We start from the raw sequence: 7,792 nt of genomic DNA on the forward strand, positions 1-7,792 counted from the left end.
GATGTTTATGAGCCCTGAAAACAAATCATCTGAGTGCTTTTAAGGAAATATTTTATTTTTCTATTTACTCCAAAGAGCAGATTGATACAGAAGTTGTAAGGGTTGATTTATATTATTTCACATCTGATAAATAAAGTATTATTTGTGCTCTAAATTACTTCATTTGTCATTTAATATGGGTATTTTCCAAACATTTTATTTTATGGCTCATGTAAGCAGTAAAAGAAACACCAATACCTGCTTTTTTCCTATACTTGCTTGACTTAAATAATAGTAGGGGACCTATAATATTTTCAAGATGCAGTATTTTCACTACTGCTAATTGTTACTATTTCTAATAAATTTCTCCTTAGGTTCATAATCTGAGAGTGTTATAAGGGTTTAGGGGGGTTGTTTGCTTTAAAAAAATTTGCTTGCAAGGTATTATTTTTTTACCTATAAACTGCAGTTGCAACTAAATCTCCAAGATGACAGCAATTTATTTATCTGAGGTAGAAAGAAGTATTCAGATGATGCCAAGCAGAAGCAGGACACAGTTGAAGTAGAGTATCATGATAAATACCTGGCTGAATAGCAGCAAATCTAGTGCTGTGCTTCCTCTTAGCAATCAATTTAGAGAAACTGATGCCCACCCTAAAAGACCACGGTCCAAGATTTCAGATGGTGTAAAGAGACATTGTCACAAAGTTCAGTAGAGTGGTTAAGACTGTCCAAGAAGGCAGCATTTTAATATTGGATATTTTTTTCTATCCCTAGGTTTCATGACCTAAGAGGTCATTTCAAGACCTCAGTAAATGTCAAAGTCTGGAGTATTTGCCTGAAGCTGTTTCCAGCTGCAGTGTTTGTTCCTAGGGCACAGGCTGATGTGCAAAAAAGAGCAGGGAGTATAGCCTTTACCTGCAGCCAGATGAATGAAAACAGTCCCTTTCCTGCTGCCTGGGTTTGAACAGGAGTTTACAGATCCATGGGCATCATAATCACGGCTTAGATGTCTGTGAGTAACAGCAGTCCTTTCCTACCAGAAGGCAAATTGAGTGTAGAGGGAAAGCAAGCTCTTTTTTCTGTAATCCACTGTAATCTATAATAAGATTTAATGTTTAAAACAACAGGTTTCCAGCTCTTATATAATTGGAAAAATGAAAGTAATTTCTGTGAATAAGAGTTCTGCTTGTAAACTACTGTTTCATTAAACACCTGGTCATCACCACAATATCACTGCCTTTCCATAGTTGGTGATTTGTGTTTCCATACCATACACCAAACCTAAATGCAGCTTTTAGGGTTGAATGTGAAATTACAGCTATTTTGAATATGTTTTGAATTACCCTGAATAATTGTTAGGTCAGTGTGAAGGATTCTAATGCTCAAAAACCTAAATCAAGCCAAATTTTCTTCTAGTGTGACTTCTCTGAGTGCTGCTATAAAGAACTCCCCAAAGTGCCACACTGTTGGTAATATGAGTAAATAAATTGTTTCTGAATCAAAAATGCTTCCAGCAATCATTGGATTAGGCACTAATTGAAGCTCCAGCAGATAATAAAACTTGACTGTAAATTATTCCATCAGCTTTATCTTTCAAAAATCAAAGTCAAAATGCAGTTTTTTCCAAACAAATAAAGAAAGTATTCATAGCAAAATATACTCCCTAATGAATAAAATGTACAGCCAGCCACAACCCCAAGTATGTGCCAGAATCCATTAAGTTTTTTCAAGGAAATCCATGGGTTGCTTATAAACATACTGAACCAAAATATTTAGGTTATCACTTGAAAGGGTCTCTCCGCTGAGATTAGGCCAGGAAAGTTTAAAGCCTAGAGGTTGTTTTACAAATATCTCTGTATGTGTCTATAAATATTCCAGCATTTCCTGTAATTAGTGATGTTTGATACTCCCCCTTTCAGGATCTTTTATTAGTCTCCCATAACTTTGCTAAACATCTTGATTAAGGGTTTTTCCCTGCTAGGGCTATCCAGGCAGAGTCAGAACTAATTTCTTTAGATCAAAACAGCTAAGCCTGTGCTGAGAATACTGTTGTTCAATATGAGGGGGGAAAAGAAACATGAAGAACGTATTTTTTAGAAAGACTGGATAGTTCTAGAATATTTTGTGGAGGGTTTTGAAATTTGGTCTCTTCTACTCAGTGTATATAAGAAAATCTACAAGGAGATGATCAAATTAATAGTCTCAGAGAAAAGAACCAACAGTTCATGTATGATTAAGAGAGATTGTTCTGAGCCTAGCAACTGAAATTAGCAGCAGTATTCTCTCCTGAGCTTACTTCAGTTCCAGCAAGGATAATTTGTGTTTCAGTGTCCCTTCCATCATTTCCCACACAGCAAACAAGTATGACCCAAACACTTCCTATCTCTTTGGCCAGTCAGTTTTGTCTTTACTCTTCCTTGAGACTTCTCTCTTTTTGTACATTCTCACATATCTGAACCCAACTGAAGGCTGTTATTGCACCATAGGCCCATCCAGTACTGACCTACCCCCACACTTCCTTCTCCTTCCTGGTCTTTTGGGCCAATCTTTTTGCCTGAAACCCTGCTATGACTGTATTTTTCCCTACTGCCCTAAGATCTTTCTTTTTTGTGCTTTTATGTTAGATCTTATTCCATTTTATCTGCAGCCCTAAACCATCCTATCAATATATAGTCCAGATTTTCATGCTACCTCCATGTACACCAACAAATGTACTTGCTACAATTTTCCAAACTGTCCCACTCCCTGAATCTCCATCCCTTCATGGTACTTTGTTCATTTTACACAACTTCTCAGTCCTAGCATCCACTTAGAGACAATTTGTTCCAGTCTATCCTCCACATGCCCAAACAATCCTCCACATGCCCGGACACACAAGAATTTTTTACCTAATATGTGCATCTGGATTTTGTTTTGTTTTGTTTGTAATTTTCCTCCTTTATTCTGCCTGAGTCCAAAAAGGATTATTGATGATGTGGAGGACTTCAGCTTTCTGACTAACATTTAGCAAGACTGTAGGCAACTGCTCTTATCAGCAGAGATGATGGGTAAATTTAACACCAGATGGTGTTACCAGGCCCACCACACTCCCAGAATTGTGCGTGTGTACGTGTAAACACCCATGCATGTACACATGCAAACAAACGCCCTTCTATGTACATGCAAATGTTTCCTTCACACTACTTGCAGCAGAAGAAGCTTTATCTGTCTAGGAGGATGCAGCTGCCACTTTGCCCTGGATTTGTTGACACACCAGAACTCGTTGGCATTGCTCCACTGACGCAGTGAATCACAAATGCTGGCTGTACCACTTTACAGCTGCTTTCCGTCGTCTGAGATGCACCACACAGAAAGCTCACGCCAGTAGATCTAGATCTGGCCTTATCTTTATTTTCAGACACTTGCAATCCTGATCACTCTGTCCTTTCCCTGATTAACTTTATGTAAATGGTCTTTAAATTTGAGATGATGAAACAGATTTGCACTGAGATTCTTCACTTTAAAAAGTGAAACTCGTCCAAGAAGACTTTCCTTGGAACATGCCCAGGTGAAGTTATTCTACCCTAAAAAATATTATGAAACTTTTTCAGATCAGTATTTTTTTATTAAGAAAAGGTCCTTTCTTCTAAAAACTTGTAGGAGGACTTAACAGCCAATTCAGAAGAGCTGTATATGAAACCCAAGATGCAGTACAGTATTAACTAGGTTTGGGAACTGAATGATGGCCCTCAGGTCAATTTACACCTACCTTATAAAAAAATGTGGGATTTATAAGAGATACCTAATTGGAATCTGTACAGATATTTACTTAGATACTGAGAGATTTGTGTTGAACCTGGTGTCCACCAGGACTTCCAGGTCCTTTTCTGGCAAGCTTCTTTCACCTGAGGAGGCCACCATCATACACTGGTGCATGGGGGTGATCCCTCCAGGTGTCTGAGACTTCACAATTCCCTTTGTTGAACCTCATGACATTCCTGTTGACCCATTTCTCCAACCTGCTGAGGTCACTCTGGATGGCAGCATGACCCTTGGTGTAACAGCCACTCCTCCCAGTTTGGTATCACCAGCAAACCAGCTGAGACTACACCCTGCCCCATCACCCAGAGGTTTAACAGGACTGGACCCAGTACTGGTCACTGAGGAACTCTGCTAGCCACTGTCTCCAGCTAGATTTGTGAATCACCACTCCCTAGACCCAGAAATTCTGCCAGTTTTCAACTCACTGTCCGCTCCCCCAGTCTGTACATCAAAATCTTCTCTGTGAGGGTCTAATGGGAGGCATCACCACAGGTCTCCCTGAAGTTCAGGCAATGCCCTCTGCCTCCCTCTCATCCAAGAGGTCAGCCACTTCACCACAGAGGTTGGGCAAGCATGACTTGGTGATGTCTTGCTGACTACTCCTAATGATTTTGTCATCTTCACTGTATCTGAAATTATTTACAGGATTAGCTGTGATTCTAAAACCTAAATTCAGCAAAGATCTCAGGAAGATAAAAGCTGTGCAAATTAACTTTGAGCAAAAAACATAAGTGCAGATTTCTGTCCACATTCCCATTAATTCAGAACAGTTCAGAGACTTACATGCTGGTCAATTTGAGTAGTCATCCAATTCAAATATCTACAGGAAAAGGGAATTCCAAAACATCCTGCAGGTAAAAAATATGGGAATTTTTAGAACTAATTAGCACTAAGCATAAATTACAAAGGTAACTAAAAGAGGAGGTCAGCTTAGTGTTTACAGTCTTTTCATCCCACATTGTATATATCCAACTCTTTTCCATTGGAATAAGTGTTTTGAAAACATCCAATGAAAGACATCAGGCAGCATTATAGAGGCAGCTGCAACTTATTTAGATGCAGTCCAGTTTTACCATAAAATGTTGGGCCTGGTGTTTAAATAGGTTTTTAGTACTCACTGAGGTTCAGAAATTTTGCCCAAACATCCTGTTGTAAGGAGGAAACCTCTAGAGCTCAATATGACAGTCTTCCTAGACCTTGTGACTTCTAAACAGCCAGCTTTGTTAAAACATCCAGGTGGATTATGCTCTTTTGTTGTGGCTTGAAGCCATGAGACAGACTCCCAGGATCTGAGAGTCTGGAGCAGTTAGCAAAAAAGGCACTTTCAGGTTTCAGTGGGCTTGCAGCCACTGAGGCTTTCTGCAGTTCACTCTAAAAGCCTAGCTCCATTCAAGGAACTTCAGGACTTCCAGGGTCCTTGAAAGCCTTTCCAAGAGCTGTGAGCTTCAGCAGTCTTTGCGGACACTGCGAGAAATTTGATATGTTTGATCATTTTACAGGTCTTACTGCAGCTGTGGAACTGACCAGCAGACAGCTTGCAGGTTTAGTCCCAACCTTCATCAAGCTAAGTCCTAAACAAGAAAGAACAAAAGAAGTGAAAAAAAGAAAAAAAAATATTTCTGAAGGAGAATTTCCCTGGCTCAGCACTCACTGGAGGTGGTCTTTAACCAAGCAGCCTGGAAACCATCAATGGAGATAGAAGAGACACCTCAAAACAAACTCGACTTCTTTGTGAAAAGACTGATCCCCATCCCCAAGGCAAGTTTTGGGATAAGGGTTCTGTTGAGATCTGCTTTATCTACCTGAGTTGAAGGCTTCTCCCAGCTTTTTATTTCCATCTCAGTCATCTCTTAGTGGTCCCTTTTGCAGCAAACAACCCTCAGAAGGTGGAGTTCAGAGATCCCTTTCCTGATGGCACTGAAAATTCCTCACACATGACAGCTCTAAGTTCTTCTCTCCCAGCAAATGGGGACATTTGCGCCTGAACAACCTTTGTAGCTCATCTGAATACAATCAAGCTATTGGAAAACAGAAACACTCTTTTTCTTGCTCCTTATCCCTGTATGTGGGTATGTGAGAACTGCTGCTACACTGGGCTGGGTTAGACGCCTGTGCTCTGTTTGCTACCCCAGGTGATGTGCAGCCACAAGATTCAGGGATCTTCCTGAAACACTGTGAGTGTTTCAGTGATTTTTCATATACTGAACAGCACAAATATATGTGCTGTTACACATATAGACAGGCTCTTGCAGCAGTAAGTTGAGTTATCAATGTCTTGAATCATCCACTAGTTTAAGAACATGGTCTCTTAAGATTAATATCTCTGTCATATGTATCAGAGCATTGGATAGTTTTACATCCAAGCACATGTGACATTTTAGAAATTAACTTGAGGATGGTCTAAATCTTACTGGAAGTCTTTGGGGTTTGTTTTTTTCAAATGCTTCAGTCATATTTAAATATACTCTAGACTTCTAAATCGCGTTGGCACGTCTAAAAATTTTGTTGAGAAGATCTGTGAAATATATGATGTGAATTTAAAAATGGCAATGTGAAAGTTTGCTGAAGCTATAGATCTGTCCAAGTTTCAGAAGCTAAGAAGCTTATTATTGACTAGCTAGGCAGAATAAGATTTAAATGTCAACTTTCCTCAAAAAAAAAAAAAAAAAAAAAAAAAACAAAACAAAACAAAAAAAAAGACACCTTCAAATCCAGCTATTTACAATTAATTCCACATGAACTATGTTAAGAATAAAGCTGGAAAGAAGACAAATCCTATATATAGGTCACTGTTTGCTTGCAGCTGCTTTCAAACCGTGCTGGTTTTCACATGTAGCATTAAATGTGAACAAATATATTGATTATAGGACTGCAGCATATCCAGAAGAATATGCTGATTTTCCCTGTGGAGAGGAGTTAGCTAGTACTGCAGAATTCCTCCTCTTAGCCTAAAGATATGACAAATCTCTTCTTGGCAGAAATACTGTTAACCATCAAATGAATCCATTGCTCAAGATTACTTGGATTCAGAGAAGTCCCAGAAGGAGTCATGCAGCTTGAAGGCAGACACTTGCAGCTTCACATCTCAAAGAGAAAAGCTGGTATTGGTCAGTCCTCACAAACAGGGAGTACAGTATTTATTTATGGAACAGCCAGATATTTCTGTATCCCCACCCTTACAACCAACAACAGATTCAAACCATAGAGGCAGAAATGGTCTAAGAAAACACTTCATGGTACATGGAGAATTGAGCACAGTTATTTTAGCAGAGATCTCAGAAGGTCATAAATACAAACCAGGGTTCATAAAATAGAATTGAAAACCTCCAAGCAATAATAGCATTTCTTTTTCACTATCATAATAATAATTTCCTTGGCTGAGCATTTTATTTCTCTTTGTTTTGTACGCTAGGATTTTCATTTTCTAACCCCACCCTTCTTATTCTCCTCCCCTGGTGTGTAATGCTCTACATTCAATCTGGTTTAGTTCCTTTTAACTATGTGGGAAGTCTGTAGAATTCCTTAATTTAATTGGTTTGCTGATGCAGCAGCCCAGGAATAATAGACCGTTACTTACTTGAGCTGAGAGATACTGTCTGGTTCCATCAGTCAGTCAGTTCCCATTCTCCTCCTGTTTGTATCAGGCACTTGTCAGCATAATCTCATTGCTCTGACTTTTTTTTTTTCTGCTTTACACAGATGCAAATTGCTATTACTCAAGGGGGGGGGGGGGGGGGGGGAGGGAAAAAAAAACAAAACACAGCCCTAGCAAATTACTTATTTGTCCTACGTGAAAGAGGTTTTCAATGAACCAAACCATCACTGCTACAACAAACCCAGACAAACAGAAGCAAAAATCTTTTTAGAACACTGAAATATTTTGTTCTGACATTTCCACAATAACACATTATTTTCTGGGAGACAACGTGTAAAGAAATAGGTGCTATTAATAAAACCAAAGCAGGTTTTCCCAGTTTTTGCATACAACTCAGATGCTGGAGGTGCATGC

General features: G+C 39.1%; 1 long non-coding RNA gene across 1 annotated transcript in view; it reads right to left on the reverse strand.

The window, feature by feature from the left end:
* The window catches only part of LOC144246345 (uncharacterized), a 53,355-nt gene extending 45,852 nt beyond the window's left edge, over window positions 1-7,503 (reverse strand). Inside the window, exons 1-2 of the long non-coding RNA XR_013340043.1 lie at window positions 7,361-7,503; window positions 4,567-4,631 (exon numbers count right to left, since the gene is read on the reverse strand). This is a non-coding gene — a long non-coding RNA (uncharacterized LOC144246345). The remainder of the gene's footprint in view (window positions 1-4,566; window positions 4,632-7,360) is intronic.
* Between the last annotated feature and the right edge of the window lie 289 nt (window positions 7,504-7,792).

This window comes from Lonchura striata, chromosome 5, assembly GCF_046129695.1.
Source record: "Lonchura striata isolate bLonStr1 chromosome 5, bLonStr1.mat, whole genome shotgun sequence".
NCBI classification, from domain to species: Eukaryota; Metazoa; Chordata; class Aves; order Passeriformes; family Estrildidae; genus Lonchura; species Lonchura striata.